This window comes from Citrus clementina, unplaced genomic scaffold (assembly GCF_000493195.1).
Source record: "Citrus clementina cultivar Clemenules unplaced genomic scaffold, Citrus_clementina_v1.0 scaffold_1, whole genome shotgun sequence".
Lineage (NCBI taxonomy): Eukaryota > Viridiplantae > Streptophyta > Magnoliopsida > Sapindales > Rutaceae > Citrus > Citrus x clementina.
The window spans coordinates 17,943,426-17,962,053 of NW_006263303.1; the positions used below are offsets into that span (position 1 = coordinate 17,943,426).

The 18,628-nt window shown below is 36.2% G+C and overlaps 1 non-coding gene across 1 annotated transcript; it reads left to right on the forward strand.

Annotated features, from left to right (window-relative positions):
• The first annotated feature begins 14,682 nt into the window (after nt 1–14,682).
• On the forward strand, nt 14,683–14,786 carry LOC112095982. Its single transcript, XR_002904142.1, has one exon. It is a non-coding gene; the product is annotated as a small nucleolar RNA R71 (small nucleolar RNA).
• Nucleotides 14,787–18,628: the final 3,842 nt, after the last annotated feature.

Genomic DNA, 18,628 nt, shown 5'->3' on the forward strand with positions numbered 1-18,628 from the left:
AGATACCCAAGTACGTCATTTCAATAGATTTCTATTCAATTTATTCTCGCCATTTAAAATCCAATTTTAAGATAATCTAAAGTTACTTTCACCACAAATCCAACCACCCTCATACAAAATTAATTCTACACACAATTAAAATCCACCTCCTCGTGGGATCGACACTCGTCACCATTGATCCATACTACAATAGATTCGTGCACTTGCGAGTTCAATAAAATTTGCACAACAAGTTTTTGGCGCCGTTGCCGGGGAGGTAAGTTATTTTAATTTGTAGAATTAATTTTTGTGAATAATTTCTTTTATTTGTTTTCTTGTATTTTTTTTCTTATTAAAAAAAAGAAAAAAAGTGAATCTGCATTTAGAGGTTAATATTTCTTTTCTTTTTCTCTTCTTTAAAATTCTGTAATTTAATTTTCAAGTTATTTTTTTCTTCTTTGTAATTTTTGTTTATCTTACTAATTTTTTTTAGTTAATTTATTTCACGTATTTTTTTGTGTATTTTTATAATAAGGTTGTAATAGCGCGATAAGGTTAGTATCGTAATTTCTCATTTTTCTTTATTTTTATTCATTTTGTTCCCATTTATTTTTTGTTCTTACATGCATGGTCGTAAGTCATTATTACCTAATCTTGAACCTATAGACCTTGAATTAGAAAAAACACTGCGCACACACAAACACGTTAAAAATAAAATGAATTTGCAACAACAAGCACCACAGGAGAGGCCATTTAAGGACTACTTTAGTCCCTTAACTAATTTGAGCACATCATGTATAAGATACCCAAATGTAGCTGCTACGAGTTTTGAACTAAAACCTAGTGTGCTAAATTGTCTCCCAACATTCTATGGCCTAGAAAATGAGGACCCATATAATCATTTGAATGATTTTCATGCTGTTTGTCAAACATTTAGATATGAGAATTTTTCAGATGATGATGTTAAACTTAGACTATTCCCATTTTCTTTAAAAGATAGAGCTCGTTCATGGCTCAATACATTACCTGCCAATAGCATCACATCATGGGAACAAATAGCAACTAATTTTTTTAATAAATATTTCCCAGTGCATAAAATCAATATTATTTGCAGGGAAATTTCAGAGTTTACCCAGAGAGATGACGAGCAGTTTTTCGAAACATGGGAGCGATTCAGTAGGCTACTTTTGAAGTGTCCACATCATGGGTACGAGAAATGGCACCAATGTTAATACTTTTTGGAGGAATTATTGCCGAATGTGCAAGAATGGCTAATGGCAACAAACGGAGGAGAGCTAATGTCAAAAAGTGCATCAGAGATTTGGGAATTCTTTCAGCGACAAGCAGATAATTCCCAACAACGGAGTCGGTCACTCAGGAATACTAAAAGAAATAAAGGAGTGAATGAGGTTCACATTGGTGAGTCAACTTCGGGAGTCAAAGAAGTCAAGGAAATGGTTGAAGGTCTCGCTCGACAAATAGCATCGTTATCGACTGCTAAATCAATAGAGCCATATGATCATGACTCATACTCAGATCAAGCCAATGCCATAGGTGTAATGAGAAAACCATCAAATTACAACTCATACTCCAACACATATAACCCTGGATGGAGAGACCAACCCAATTTTTCATGGTCTCAAGGATTCCAACAGAATGGACCAGCAGCTCCAGCTCCACCAATGCAACCAATTCCTCAAATTCCTCAAGCCTCTCAGCCACCATTTAGACCATACAATCAGAACCAGAACTACTCTCAACCCAGACCATGGGAGGATGCATTCCAGAATTTCAAGAATGTTACTCACTCTACGATTAAGCAATAGAACCGCACCATTGATGGACTACGAAATGAGTTGAGAGCATGCTTCAACTCACAAGCTCAATCAGTTTCAAGCCTCGAGAAGATGGTGGGATAGCTTGCTTCTTCAGTTCAGAATTTGGCAACGACTGTTGAGAAAGGTAAATTTCCAAGTCAACCAGTGCCTAATCCTAAAGGAGTACATGAAGCAAGTACTAGTTCACCACGGTAGCATGGAGAGGTCAAAACTGTCATGACCTTGCGAAAAGGAAAAGAAGTCGACAATAAAGTGGAGATGCCGGTGACAAAAGAAAATCAAATTGTACCTGTGAATGTTGAGGAATCATCACCGGAGGAGAAAGAAGAAACCAACCCACGAGAATACGTTCCGAAAGCTCCATTTCCTCAGAGGTTAGCTAAAGGAAAGAAGGGAAAATCCACAAGTGAGATTCTTGAAATCTTCAAACAGGTAAGTGTTAACATCCCTTTACTTGATGCTATAAAGCAAGTTCCATCTCATGCCAAGTTTCTTAAAGACCTTTGTACTAAAAAGAGAAACATTCATGTTCAAAAGAAGACATTTTTAACAGAAAACGTTAGTTCTATACTCCAACACAAAATTTCTCTAAAATGCAAAGACTCAGGCTCCCCCACTATCTCATGTAGTATAGGGAATCACACAATTGAGAATGCTTTGTTGGATTTAGGAGATAGTGTAAATCTGTTACCTTATTCAGTGTTTGTGAAACTTGGACTTAGAAAATTACACCCAACTCCAGTGGTGTTACAGCTTGCAGATCGGTCCATAAAAATACCTCGTGGTATTGTGGAGGACGTGCTTATCCAGGTAGACATATTTTATTTTCCTGTTGATTTCACTGTAATTAACACTCAACCAATACAGGATTCAAAAAAGCACATCCCCATTATTCTAGGCCGACCTTTCTTGGTAACTGCGGATGCCCACATTCAATGCATAACTAGAAATATGCAGTTGTCATTCGGCAACATGACTATGGAGCTGAGCATCTTCAACATTGGCAAACAACCTCACAATGCAGATGATGGAATTGTTGATGTGGATTTAATTGAAGCATTAGTTGATGACACTTTTCTTTCAAACCTTAGTGATGACCCTTTACAAACATGCTTAACTCACTTTGGTTTGGATTTTGATATTGATAGATCAGTCGATGAGGTCAACGCCCTACTTGACTCAGCACCATCCATGGACACTAATAAATGGAAGTCAAAAGTTAAGCAACTAGCACCATTAGAGAAGAAACTCATCCCATCATCAGAATCACCACTGAAACTTGAGCTAAAACTATTACCCGACACTTTGGAATATGCGTTTTTGGGATAAGAAAGCACTCTGCCGGTAATCATCTCATCATCCCTAAAAGACGAACAAAAAGGTAAGTTGTTGGATGATTTAAAAGAGCACAAAGGAGCATTATGATGGACCATAGCAGACATAAAAAGGTATAAACCCAGTAGACTGCATGCATTACATTCACCTTGATGAAAATGTTAAACCTACTAGGGAAATGCAACGTCGGTTAAATCTTAACATGAAAGAAGTTGTTAGAACTGAAGTTCTTAAGTTATTAGATGCAGGTATCATTTAACCCATTTCTGATAGTTCATGGGTCAGTCCTGTACAAGTTGTCCCTAAAAAGTCAAGAGTCACAGTAGTTACCAACGCTGATAATGAATTAATACCAACTAGAGTGACTACAAGATGGTGTGTATGCATTGATTATAGAAAGTTGAATTCTGTCACACGTAAAGACCATTTTCCTTTATCATTTATCGATCAAATGCTTGATAGATTGGCAGGCCATGAATTTTATTGCTTTCTAGATGGCTATTCAGAATATAATCAGATTCTCATAGCACCAAAAGATCAAGAGAAAACCACTTTCACTTGCCCTTTTGGCACTTTTGCATACAGGAGGATGCCATTTGAATTATGTAATGCACCTGCTACATTTCAACGATGCATGTTAAACATTTTTTCTGATATGGTTGAACGATTCCTTGAAGTCTTTATGGATGATTTTTTTGTCTTTAGTGACTCGTTTGATCAATGTTTACATCATCTAACACTAGTTCTGCAGAGATGTACCGAGAAGAACTTCGTCTTGAATTGGGAGAAGTGTCATTTTATGGTAAAATAAGGTATTGTTCTAGGTCACATCATTTCAAACAAAGGTATTGAGGTTGACAAAGTCAAGGTGGATCTCATTTCTACTCTTCCTCCACCCAAAACAGTCAGAGAAATAAGATCTTTCCTTGGGCATACTGGTTTCTATAGACGTTTCATTAAAGATTTTAGCAAAGTTTCTAGACCCTTATGTAATTTACTTGTTAAGGATGTACCTTTTATCTTTAATGATTTATGTATTGTGGCGTTTGAAAAATTAAAACAGTTGTTGACATCATCACCCATCATTCAGCCCACAAACTGAAGCTTACCATTTGAACTCATATGTGATGCATCTGATTATGTAGTAGGAGCAGTGTTAGGACAAAGAGTTGATCGAATTCCCCATGTTATTTACTATGCTAGTATGACATTGAATTATGCACAGTTGAACTATTCAACTACTGAAAAAGAAATGCTAGCAATAGTGTTTGCATTGAAAAAATTTCGATCTTATCTCATTAGTTGTAAGATAATTATATTCACAGATCATGCTACTCTTAAATATATTCTCACAAAGAAAGATGCAAAAGCTAAACTAATTCGTTGGGTGTTACTTTTGCAAGAATTCGACTTAGAATTTAAAGATAAGAAAGGCACGGAGAATGTTGTGGCTGACCATCTCTCTCGTCTCCATTTTGACACAATTACAGAGCCATTAATATTGAATGAGTCATTCACAGATGAACAATTGATGAGTGTGGAAATATTACCGCGGTATGCTGACATCGTGAATTATCTTATTACAGGTCAACTTCCAGAGCATTGGACCAAGCAAGACAAAGCTAAATTTTTTGCGTAAATAAAGAATTTCTTTTGGGATGACCCTTATTTGTTCAAGTAGTGTGCAGATCAAATTGTTAGACGATATGTCCCAGAAAATGAAATTCAGAATATTATTTCATTCTGCCATGAACAAGCTTGTGGAGGCCATTTCAGTGCTAAGAAAACAGCGACTAAAGTTTTACAATGTGATTTCTATTGGCTAACTATATTTCGAGACGCTTACACTTTCTGTTCTTCATGTGATAGGTGTCAACGAATGGGGAGCATTGCGCGAAGGAATATGATGCCACTAAATCCAATTTTAGTGGTTGAGATTTTTGACGTATAGGGTATCGACTTTATGAGACCCTTTCTCCCTTCTTTTAGCCATCAATACATATTGGTTGCTGTTGACTACGTATCGAAATGGGTATAAGCAATTCCATGTAGAACCAATGATCACAAGGTGGTAATAGGATTTTTGAAAAGCAATATTGTTTCACACTTTGGATTCCCTCGAGCAATAATCAGTGATGGTGGTGCCCACTTTTGTAACAAAGCATTCAAGGCTCTTTTGACGAAGTATTCAATCACTCACAAAGTGGCGACCCTATATCATCCGCAATAAAGCACATATTAGAAAAGACGGTGAGGTCGGATAGAAAAGATTGGTCATTAAGACTTGATGGTGCATTATGGGCATATAGAACGGCTTTCAAGACTCCGATTGGGATGTCACCCTACAGGCTAGTGTATGGAAAAGCTTGCCACCTACCTATAGAACTCGAGGATCGTGCATATTGGGCCATCAAGAAATTCAACTTTGATATGTAGCAATGATGTATACGAAAATCCCAAGATTTACAAGCAACGAATGAAATTCTTCCATGACAAGCAAATTATAAGAAAATCGTTCACTCCAGGTCAGAAGGTGCTTTTATTCAATTCTGGCCTGCACCTATTCTCAGGTCAGTTACGTTCTCGATGGTCTGGTCCCTTTATTGTTCATATTGTTTTTCCACATGGGGCAATTGAAATTAAGGACCTAAAGAACGGTGTCACGTTTAAAGTTAATGGTCAAAGATTAAAGTCATATCTAGAGTACCAACCACATGGAGAAGACACCGAAATAAATTTGAGTGACCCACCAAATTTAAATTGAGTTTTTTTTTCTTTTTCTTTCTTTTCGGTGATTTGATTTTCTTTCTTTCTTTTTATTATTCTTTTGCTAATTGAAATTATTTTTGCATAAGCGTGTTTGTATAACCATTAAGTTTTCTCTTATCATTGTTAATCATGAGTACCATAGCTAAACAGTTCCTCCTGAACATTCTTAAACCACTTCAACGTGTAAAATCTCATCTCAAAAGGCAGATTCGATTTTGTAAAACACATCGTATTTGGGCTTTGCAACCACCAGAGTTAGTATCCTATGTTGAGGATTTAGAAAGCCAACTCAGAGATATTGAGAGAAGTGTCTACAACATCCAGTTGGAGCTTGAGATAAATTCAATAAGAGGACGATTTTAATTTTCTTTGTGTGTTTTAATTTATTTTTCTGTTTGTGTGCTTTAGTTTGTTATCCCGGTAAAGTGGCGGATAACGGTACTCCGTGACAATCAAGTCGGTTACTTCAGTTTCCCATAATAACTGATATTCTAAGGCGAAGGTATGGACAGAAACGAGATTCTAGCAAAGCTTCACAATTGATTCCCTTCACTTCCTCAGAATGCCCTCCTTACAATCTATAAAGCTTGGTCCGAACGTATGCGATTGCTCATGAGAAATAACATATCTGCTGACATCCATTGGTTAATCGATGCTAAAGTACGATTGGCAGGTGAGTTACCTCCAAAATTTATTACATACATGCCTAGTTGTGGTAAAGGAAATTATGCAAGAAAACGAAGAGCTCGAAGAATTTCTGTTGCTTGTCATAAATGTGCCAGAATGAAATGCAATAAAAATCCATATTCTTTAGGAATGGTGTCTGATAACAGAGAAGATAAGATTCAATTTATTAGGGATGGCTTGAATAAGGAGTCATTGGATGATATCCTTTTGTCTCTTGAAACGCATCTCAGTGGATATGTGCAAGAAGTGATTCTCCAGTTATGGCCATTATTCCAGAAAGAGCATGCACGATATAGTTGTTGTGCAAATTTTAATGTACTCGCAAGCGCACGAATCTATTGTAGTATAGACTAATGGTGACGAGTGTCGATCCCACGAGGAGGTGGATTTTAATTGTGTAGAATTAATTTTGTAAATGGGTGATTGGATTTGTAGTGGAAATGATTTGGAATATGCTAAAACTTAAATTAAAATGGCAAGAATAAATTCTAAAATTGGAATTGAAATGGCGAGAAAAAATTGAAGAGAATTCTATTAAAAAGACGTACTTGGGTATCTGGATCCGTATCAACATGCATCATGGGCTAAATATTCCTTATTAATGCTAATTAAATCATGAGGGGGGAATCCACACCTCATGAACCACGCTCTAATCAATATGGTGCTAAGGGCTTATCGTGCCAAATAATAATAACCTTGTACTAGAGGGCCAGTGAAACCAAGGCGGTACTAGACAAGATTAGTATTATTTATCGACGAGAAGTCAAAACATTCACAAAAACTAGAGGGGAAGAGAAAATAAATTTACCAAATTAAGCCCATGACACATGTTAAGACTTAACCTTCAACCCAAGCTTGAAAGAAAATTAGCCACTCATAATTGAACTAGGGGCAAAATGGGAATTTATTAAAATATGAAGAAAATACAAGATGGAGAGGGAATTACAGAAAACAGAGTCCAAAAATGGATTCAGAGATATCAAATTAGGGGGGAGAGGCCCCCTTTTTATAGATACATGGAGTAAATCATGGCCATCGGATTAAAAACAGTTTGGACGCTTAGGATTGCGCCACGTCATCAGTCAACAGTCCACGGTTTGACCACGCGGATGAACAGTAACACGGTTTGACCCGACTTTGAACAGTAACGCGATTTGACCCGGATGAACAATAACGCGGTTTGGTTGAAAATAATCCTGTGTGATGCATGCACCGTATGCGAGATTTTTCGTCCACTGATATGTTGTCACGTCACCATCAACAGTATATAAGAATTTTAGTCCAACAGGATCGTGACACCTCATCAGTCAATGCCACATCATCGGTCAATGCCATGTCATCGATCCGTCTATGTGAACAGTGTTGTGAACAGTAACGTAGATAGTACCGTACACGTGAATAGTACCGTACATATGAATAGTGTCATTTTTCCTTTTATGCTCCTCTTAAGGTTTTCGATCGTCCTGAGTTCAAAAGTGATGTCCGTTTTGCCGTCTGATCTCTCCTTTATTGTGAAATGACTATAATGCCCCTAAAATACATAAAATACTTAATTAAATAAAACACGTGTAATTAAATCACAAGAAGGTTAAATACATAAAAGTAAGGGTTGTTAATAAGACTTGAAATATAAAATGACGGTTTTCTCCTTTATAAATATGCATTTTCTAACACTCAACACACCCCCCAACCAGCTTATTGCTAGTCCCTAGCAAATAAAGCGAAAACAAAATTCAAATTCAAAATAATTATTTTTTTTAATAGAAACACTCGTATTTATTTCATCAGATTAATGATACTAATCAAATAAAAGTATAAACATTATCTCCAGTCTAAAGCAACATCACACTCACATCAACCATCCACATGAATCAGCCCAGTAGACTTTGTCATAGCTACTTTCAAGAATGACATGTCAAACCCCAAAATCTCACTGGAAGTAGTGACACTCTCACAAAGAAATTAAACCCAATAAAAATAGTCACTCCAATGAATGATAATTGAGAGAAAATAATGAAGAAGTGATATCACATGCTCTCACCAAGATGAAATAAATATGCCCTCAGCTTAAAAATAATACGATCTCAAGTCAAATAAAAATGCTAGTCAACCCACTTTATTTATCTTCTTTTTTTTTATTATTATTATGCATCACTACATCTTTTTAGCCCATATAACTAGCTTCTACTTCAAACTATAGTTCCCTAAAATCAAGAAGGACTTTTATTAGGACGTAACGTAGGCTAAGGACATGGCTAACAAAGAAGGAAAATAAAGAAAATAAAGTGTATGTTTGAGAAAAATGCAGAGAATTTTTTTTTGGAAGTTGCAAGGTGGATTTCACCTTTTTTTTTTTTTGAAACAACAACTTTTGTTTTTTTTGTTTTTGGCATAACTTTACTGAACAACATAATTATTTACATTTTCTCAAACATAAATAGGTTATGGAACTTATAAGACATTGGGTAATACTCCAAATCGGAGTGAGTCAAGATGATAAGTTGACAAAGAAAAAGGTTTTTTTTTTTTTAAAGGCTCAAAAGGGTTAACTATGGATATTTGATAAAAGAGATGGCTAGAAAGGCTCAAACGGATCAAAGATGGCCTTTCCATCGTCTTTTAGGGCTCTAAATAATCTTCCATATCTACTAGTCAGATGGGCCTCCAAATGTAGCAACACACTCTTTTTTCTTTTTTTTTTTTTTTACAATTTTTTTAAGGGTTAACTCAAAAGCAATTTAGAGATCGTGTGTAAAATAATAAACTGCTAAGCTGTATAAAGAGTGGGCAAAATGGTTATTCTCCAAGAAAAATAATAGGCTAAAAAACTCACTTGGTACTTATTATGACATGTTCATTCCTTCAAGCAACTCACATTTGTCTCCGACATCAACATGTAAAGTAGCAAACATAGCGTAACATCACTTAAGACCAAAGATAATACAAATACTAAAATTTGAAATTAATCATGTCATCCAATGTTAAAACAAATCATACAATTTTTTTTTTAAACAACATTCTACCCCCCAACCTATTCTAAACATGAAAGGAAAATATGCATGCAGAAATGTGAAAATGATGCATAAAAACTAATTAGAAAAGTTACACGTAAAATGATAGAAAACGAAAATATTTTTTTTTTTTTAAAGAAGATGCGTTTCTAGAGGAACTACACTCCATATTCAGCCATCTTCGACTCACAAGTTGGAAAATGTATATTTATAGAGGAGAAATTAAAAAGAAGAAAAATAAACATAAAAACATAATAAAGAAAAAGAAAATGTCTGAATGTTTTTTTTTAGTTTTTTAATTTTTTTTTTTTACGATGAAGATGCTTTTCTAGAGTCACTACACTCTATATTCAGCCATCTTCGACACAAAAAGTTAGCAACAGTTAGTTTCTACAACAAAAATTAGTAAAAACTTAACCAAAATTCCACAATTGTCGACTATTCCCTCCCCCCAACCAGAACGAAACATTGTCCTCAATGTTTGAAAGGAAAGAAGTAAAGTTTAGAAGACATCACCTGGGTGGTGCAACACAGAAAACAATATTTACAAGCGGAGAGTTAAATCTAATTTGCACTTCTTACTGCGGCTACTGTTACCATCATTATTTGGATGCTCCAACACAAAGGTCCAGGGGTCTGGCTCCGGTTTATAAGCTTGTAACAGATCAAGTAGCTCATTAGCAGTGTGAGCACAAATAAAACGTTTTTTCACATTAGAATGAATGAAATAGTTTTTTATTGCATGGTTAAGAAATGCGATAAAGCCATCATAAAAGTTATTGACATTTAACAAACCGATGGGTTTCTGGTGGATGTGCAGATGGGCCCAAGATACTAGTGTGATAAGTGCCTCTAGTGTTGCAAGATCTCCTGGAAGGAAAATAAAAGCATCAACATGATTAAGCATTTCAGTTATTCTTTCTTGCATACCTGAGACGACTAACTCTTCTCCAGTTGATGAGTTAGACGAACTACCCAATGGTTTTAAGACTCTTGGGATGATGCCTAACACTTGACTTCCTCTGATAAAAGCTGCTTCTGAGACCATTTTTGATAACCCTCGATTACCTCCTCCATACACCAAGTGTAATTTTCTCGCTGCTATGCTTCGACCAAAAGACGGGGGAAAGGATCCCATGAAATCGATACCCCATACGTCAAAAATCTCAACCACTAAAATTGGATTTAGTGGCATCATGTTCCTTCGTGTAATGCTCCCCATTCGTTGACACCTATCACATGAAGAACAGAAAGTGTAAGCGTCTCGAAATATAGTTGGCCAATAGAAACCACATTGTAAAACTTTAGTTGCTGTTTTCTTAGCACTGAAATGGCCTCCACAAGCTTGTTCATGGCAGAATGAAATAATATTCTGAATTTCATTTTCTGGGACACATCGTCTAACAATTTGGTCTGCACAATACTTGAACAAATAAGGGTCATCCCAAAAGAAATTCTTTATCTCTGCAAAGAATTTAGCCTTATCTTGCTTGGTCCAATGCTCTGGAAGTTTACCTGTAACAAGATAATTAATTATATCAGCATACCAAGGTAATACTTCTACATTCATTAATTGTTCATCTGGAAATGACTCATTTAATGGTAATGGCTCTGTAATTGTGTCAAAATGGAGACGAGAGAGGTGGTCCGCCACAACATTTTCTGTCCCTTTCTTTTCTTTGAATTCCAAGTCAAATTCCTGCAAAAGTAACACCCAACGAATTAGTCTAGCTTTTGCATCTTTCTTTGTGAGAAGATATTTAAGAGCAGCATGATCTGTGAATATAATTATTTTACAACCAATGAGATAAGATCGAAGTTTTTCTAATGTAAACACTACTGCTAGCATTTCTTTTTCAGTAGTTGAATAGTTCAACTGTGCATCATTCAATGTCATACTAGCATAGTAAATAACGTGGGGAATTCGATCAACTCTTTGTCCTAATACTGCTCCTACTGCATAATCAGATGCATCACACATGAGCTCAAATGGTAAGTTCCAGTTTGGGGGCTGAATGATGGGTGATGATGTCAACAAATGCTTTAATTTTTCAAACGCAACAAGACATGAATCATCAAAGACAAAAGGTACATCCTTAGCAAGTAGATTGCATAAGGGTCTAGAAACTTTGCTAAAATCTTTAATGAAACGTTTATAAAAACCAGCATGCCCAAGGAAAGATCTTACTTCTCTGACTGTTTTGGGTGAAGGAAGATTAGAAATGAGATCCACCTTGGCTTTGTCAACCTCAATACCTTTGCTCGAAATGATGTGACCGAGAACAATACCTTGTTTTACCATAAAATGGCATTTCTCCCAATTTAATACCAAATTCTTCTCAATACATCTCTGCAGAACTAGCGTTAGATGATGTAAACATTGATCAAACGAGTCACCAAAGACAGAAAAATCATCCATAAAGACTTCAAGGAATCGTTCAACCATATCAGAAAAAATGCTTAGCATGCATCGTTGAAATGTAGCAGGTGCATTACATAATCCAAATGGCATCCTCCTATATGCAAAAGTGCCAAAAGGGCAAGTGAAAGTAGTTTTCTCTTGGTCTTTTGGTGCTATGGGAATCTGATTATATCTTGAGTAACCATCTAGAAAGCAATAAAATTCATGGCCTGCTAATCTATCAAGCATTTGATCGATAAGTGGTAAAGGAAAATGGTCTTTACGTGTGACAGAATTCAACTTTCTATAATCAATGCAAACACGCCATCCTGTAGTTACTCTAGTGGGTATCAATTCATTATCAGCATTGGTAACTACTGTGACTCCTGACTTTTTGGGGACAACTTGTACATGACTGACCCATGAACTATCAGAAATTGGGTAAATGATACCTGCGTCTAATAGCTTAAGGACTTCTGTTCTAACAACTTCTTTCATGTTAGGATTTAACCGACGTTGCATCTCCCTAGTAGTTTTAGCATTTTCATCAAGGTGAATGTAATGCATGCAGTCTACTGGGTTTATACCTTTAATGTCTGCTATGGTCCATCCTAATGCTCCTTTGTGCTCTTTTAAAACATCCAACAACTTACCTTTTTGTTCATCATTTAGGGATGATGAGATGATTACCGGTAGAGTATTTTCTTCTCCCAAAAACGCATATTCCAAAGTGTTGGGCAATGGTTTGAGCTCGAGTTTCGGTGGTGATTCTGATGATGGGATGAGTTTCTTCTCTGATGGTGCTAGTTGTTCAACTCTTGACTTCCATTTATTAGTGTCCATAGATGGTGCGGAGTCAAGTAGGGCATTGACCTCATCGACTGATCTGTCAATATCAAAATCCAAACCAAAGTGAGTTAAACATGTTTGTAAAGGATCATCACTAAGGTTTGAAACAAAAGTATCATCAACTAATGCTTCAATTAAATCCACATCAACAATTCCATCATCTGCACTGTGAGGTTATTTGGCAATGTTGAAGATGTTCAGCTCCATAGTCATGTTGCCGAAGGACAACTGCATATTTTCGGTCCTGCATTGAATGTGAGCATCCGCAGTTGCCAAGAAAGGTCGGCCTAGAATAATGGGGATGTGCTTCCTTGAATCCTGTATTGGTTGAGTGTCAATTACAATAAAATCAACAGGAAAATAAAACTTGTCTACCTGGATAAACACGTCCTCCACAATACCACGAGGTATTTTTGTGGACCAATCTGCAAGTTGTAACACCACTGGAGTTGGGTGTAATTCTCCAAGTCCAAGTTTCACGAATACAGAGTAAGGCAAAAGATTTACACTAGCTCCTAAATCCAACAAAGCATTCTCAATTGTGTGGTTCCCTATACTACATGAGATAGTGGGGGAGCCTGGGTCTTTGCATTTTAAAGGAATTTTATGTTGGAGTATAAAACTAACGTTTTCTGTTAAAAATGTCTTCTTTTGAACATGCATGTTTCTCTTTTTAGTACACAGGCCTTTAAGAAACTTGGCATAAGATGGAACTTGCTTAATAGCATCAAGCAAAGGGATGTTAACACTTACCTGTTTGAAGATTTCGAGAATCTCACCTGTGGATTTTCCCTTCTTGCCTTTAGCTAACCTCTGGGGGAATGAACCTTTGGGAACGTATTCTCGTGGGTTGGTTTCTTCTTTCTCCTCCGGTGATGAGTCATCAATACTCACAGGTACAATTTGATTTTCTTTTGTTACCAGCATCTCCACTTTGTTGTCGACTTCTTTTCCTTTTCGCAAGGTCATGACTGCTTTGACCTCTCTATGCTGCTGTGGTGAACTGGTACTTGCTTCATGTACTCCTTTAGGATTAGGCACTGGTTGACTTGGAAATTTACCTTTCTCAACAGTCATTGCCAAGGTCTGAACTGAAGAAGCAAGTTGTCCCACCATCTTCTCGAGGCTTGAAACTGATTGAGCTTGTGAGTTGAAGCCTGCTCTCAACTCATTTCGTAGTCCATCAATGGTGCGGTTCTGTTGCTCAATCGTGGAGTGAGTAACATTCTTGAAATTCTGGAATGCATCCTCCCATGGTCTGGGTTGAGAGTAGTTCTGGTTCTGATTGTATGGTCTAAATGGTGGCTGAGAGGCTTGAGGAACTTGAGGAATTTGTTGCATTGGTGGAGCTGGAGCTGCTGGTCCATTCTGTTGGAATCCTTGAGACCATGAAAAATTGGGGTGGTCTCTCCATCCAGGATTATATGTGTTGGAGTATGGGTTGTAATTTGATGGTTTTCTCATTATACCTATGGCATTGGCTTGATCTGAGTATGAGTCAAGGTCATGTGGTTCAGTTGATTTAGCAGTCGATAACGATGCTATTTGTCGAGCAAGACCTTCAACCATCTCCTTGACTTCTTTGATTCCTGAAGTTGATTCGCCAATTTGAACCTCATTCACTCCTTTAATTCTTCTAGTAGTCCTGAGTGATCGACTCCGTTGTTGGGAATTATCCGCTTGTCGCTGGAAGAATTCCCAAATCTCGGATGCACTTTTTGACATTAGCTCTCCTCCACTTGTCGCCATTAGCCATTCTTGCACATTTGGCAATAATCCCTCCAAAAAGTATTGGCATTGGTGCCATTTCTCGTACCCATGATGTGGACACTTCAAGAGTAGCCCATTGAATCGCTCCCATGTTTCGAAAAATTGCTCGTCCTCTCTCTGGGTAAACTCCGAGATTTCCCTGCGAATAGCATTGATTTTATTCACTGGGAAATATTTATTCAAAAATTTAGTTACCATTTGTTCCCATGATGAAATGCTATTAGCAGGCAAAGTATTTAACCATGAACGAGCTCTAACCTTTAAAGAAAATGGGAATAATCTGAGTTTTACATCATCATCTGAAAAATTTTCGCATTTAAAAGTTTGACAAATAGCATGAAAATCATTCAGATGATTATATGGATCCTCATTTTCTAGGCCATAAAATGTGGGGAGACAATTTAGCACACTAGGTTTTAATTCAAAACTCCTAGCAGCTACATTTGGGTACTTATGCATGATGTGCTCAAATTAGCTAAGGGACTTAAATAATCCTTAAATGGCCTCTCCTGTGGTGCTTGTAAATCCATTTTATTTTTAACTTGTTTGTGTGTGCGAAGTGTTTTTTCTAATTCAAGGTCTATAGGTTCAAGATTAGGAAATAATGACCTACGACCATGCATGCAAAACAAATAAAATAAAAATAAAAATAAAGATAGGAACAAAACAAGTAAAAATAAAGAAGAGGGAGAAATTACAATACTAACCTTATTGCGCTATTATAATCTATTATAATCTTACTAAAAAAAATACACAAAAACAAATACGTGAAATAAATTAAATAAAATAAACAAAAATTACAAAGAGAAAAAAAAAGAAAATAATAATAATAAATTAAAAATTAAATTACAGAATTTTAAAGAAGAGAAAAAGAAAAGAAATACTAACCTTTAAATGTAGATTCACTTTTTTTTCTTTTTTTTTAATAATAAAAAAAATACAAGAAAACAAATAAAAGAAATTATTCACAAAAATTAATTCTAAAAATTACTTACCTCCCCGGCAACGGCGCCAAAAACTTGTTGTGCAAATTTTAATGTACTCGCAAGCGCACGAATCTATTGTAGTATAGACTAATGGTGACGAGTGTCGATCCCACGAGGAGGTGGATTTTAATTGTGTAGAATTAATTTTGTAAATGGGTGATTCGATTTGTGGTGGAAATGATTTGGAATATGCTAAAACTTAAATTAAAATGGCAAGAATAAATTCTAAAATTGGAATTGAAATGGCGAGAATAAATTGAAGAGAATTTTATTAAAATGACGTACTTGGGTATCTGGATTCGTATCAACATGCATCATGGGCTAAATATTCCTTATTAATGCCAATTAAATCATGAGGGGGGAATCCACACCTCATGAACCACGCTCTAATCAATATGGTGCTAAGGGCTTATCGTGCCAAATAATAATAACCTTGTACTAGAGGGCCGGTGAAACCAAGGCGGTACTAGACAAGATTAGTATTATTTGTCGACGAGAAGTCAAAACATCCACAAAAACTAGAGGGGAAGAGAAAATAAATTTACCAAATTAAGCCCATGACACATGTTGAGACTTCACCTTCAACCCAAGCTTGAAAGAAAATTAGCCACTCATAATTGAACTAGGGGCAAAATGGGAATTTATTAAAATATGAAGAAAATACAAGATGGAGAGGGAGTTACAGAAAATGGATCCCAAAAATGGATTCAGAGATATCAAATTAGGGGGGAGAGGCCCCCTTTTTATAGATACATGGAGTAAATCATGGCCATCGGATTAAAAACAGTTTGGACGCTCAGGATTGCGCCACGTCATCAGTCAACAGTCCACGGTTTGACCACGCGGATGAACAGTAACACGGTTTGACCCGACTTTGAACAGTAACGCGGTTTGACCCGGATGAACAGTAATACGGTTTGGTTGAGAATAATCATGTGTGATGCATGCACCGTATGCGAGATTTTTCGTCCACTGATATGTTGCCACGTCACCATCAACAGTATATAAGAATTTTAGTCCAACAGGATCGTGACACCTCATCAGTCAATGCACATCATCGGTCAATGCCACGTCATCGATCCGTCTATGTGAACAGTGTTGTGAACAGTAACGTAGATAGTACCGTACACGTGAATAGTACCGTACATATGAATAGTGCCATTTTTCCTTTTATGCTCCTCTTAAGGTTTTCGACCATCCTGAGTTCAAAAGTGATGTCCGTTTTGCCGTCTGATCTCTCCTTTATTGTGAAATAACTATAATGCCCCTAAAATATATAAAATACTTAATTAAAATAAAACACATGTAATTAAATCACAAGAAGGTTAAATACATAAAAGTAAGGGTTGTTAGTAAGACTTGAAATATAAAATGACGGTTTTCTCCTTTATAAATATGCATTTTCTAACACTCAACAATAGTCTCGAGGAATCTGACTATAAACAACCCTGTTTGCCAGTTTATAAGAAAACTGGATGGGAAGCCTATCCTCAACCCATAGAGGGCGTTCAAACCGTTTCTGGACGTAAAACTAGAGGAAGATGTGAGCCATAGTCGCAACTACCTGTAAATATCTTTTTACTTCACTGTTGTTTTATATTTTTCATTATTGTCTTTAATAATTTTATTTTATCATTATTATTTTTTCTTTTTACTGTTTCCTTTTTGACTCACGAGCCATGTGTTTTACGCATTATTTGACACTAACATGCCACCCCATACACAGTTGTGACCCACTGTCACCAAGATTCTTAAATATGACTTTTTGTTAAGTACTCACAAATTGTTTTTGAAAAGTATCCCAATGGCAGCTACTCTCAATAGACAATTCAAGAACATTTGTGTATTTTCTGGATTTAACTATGGCAAACATAAAGAGTTCGTTGAGGCAGCCATAGATCTTGGTCGAAGCATAGCAGAGAGAAAACTACACTTGGTGTATGGAGGAGGTAACCGAGGGTTATCAAAATTGGTCTCAGAAGCTGCTTTTGTCAGAGGAAACCAAGTGTTAGACATCATCCCAAGAGCCCTAAAACCTTTGGGTAGTTTGTTTGACCCACCGACTGGAGAAGAGTTAGTCATCTCAGGTATGCAAGAAAGAATAACTGAAATGCTTAATCATGCTGATGCTTTTATTTTCCTTCCAGGAGATCTTGCAACACTAGAGACACTTATCACACTAACATCTTGGGCCCATCTGCACATTCACTAAAAACTCATCGGTTTGTTAAATGTCAATAATTTTTATGATGGCTTTATCGCATTTCTTAACCATGCAATAAAAAACTATTTCATTTCTTCCACAGCAAAAAAGCTTTTTATTTGTGCTCACACTACTAATGATCTACTTGATATGTTACAAGCTTATAGACCGGAGCCAAACCCATGGACCTTTGTGTTGGAGCATCCAAATAATGACGGTAATAGTAGCCGCAGTAAGAAATATAAATTAGATTTAACTCTCCGCCTGTAAATATTTTCTTCTGTGTTGCACCACCCGGGTGATGTCTAAACTCAACTTCTTTTCTTTATAATATTGAGGACAATGTTTCTTTTGGTTGGGGGGAGGGAATAATCGACAATTGTGGAATCTTGGTTAAGTTTTTACTAATTTTTTGTTGCAAAAACTAACTGTTGCTAACTTTTTGTGTTGAAGATGGCTTAATATGGAGTGTAGTTACTCTAGAAACGCATCTTCTTCGTTAAAAAAAACAAAAAAATTTTCCAGATATTTTCTTTTTCTTTATTAATTTTTTTACAATTATTTTTCTTCTTCTTTCTAATTTCTCCTTTATAAATATACACTTTCAAATTTTTTCGACTCGAAGATGGCTGAATATGGAGTGTAGTGCCTCTAGAAACGCATCTTCTTAGTTTAAAAAAATATTTTTTTTTCTATCATTTTAAATGTAACTTTTCTAATTAGTTTTTCTGCATCATTTTCACATTTCTGCATACATATTTTCCTTTCATGTTTAGAATAGGTTGGGGAGTAGAATGTTG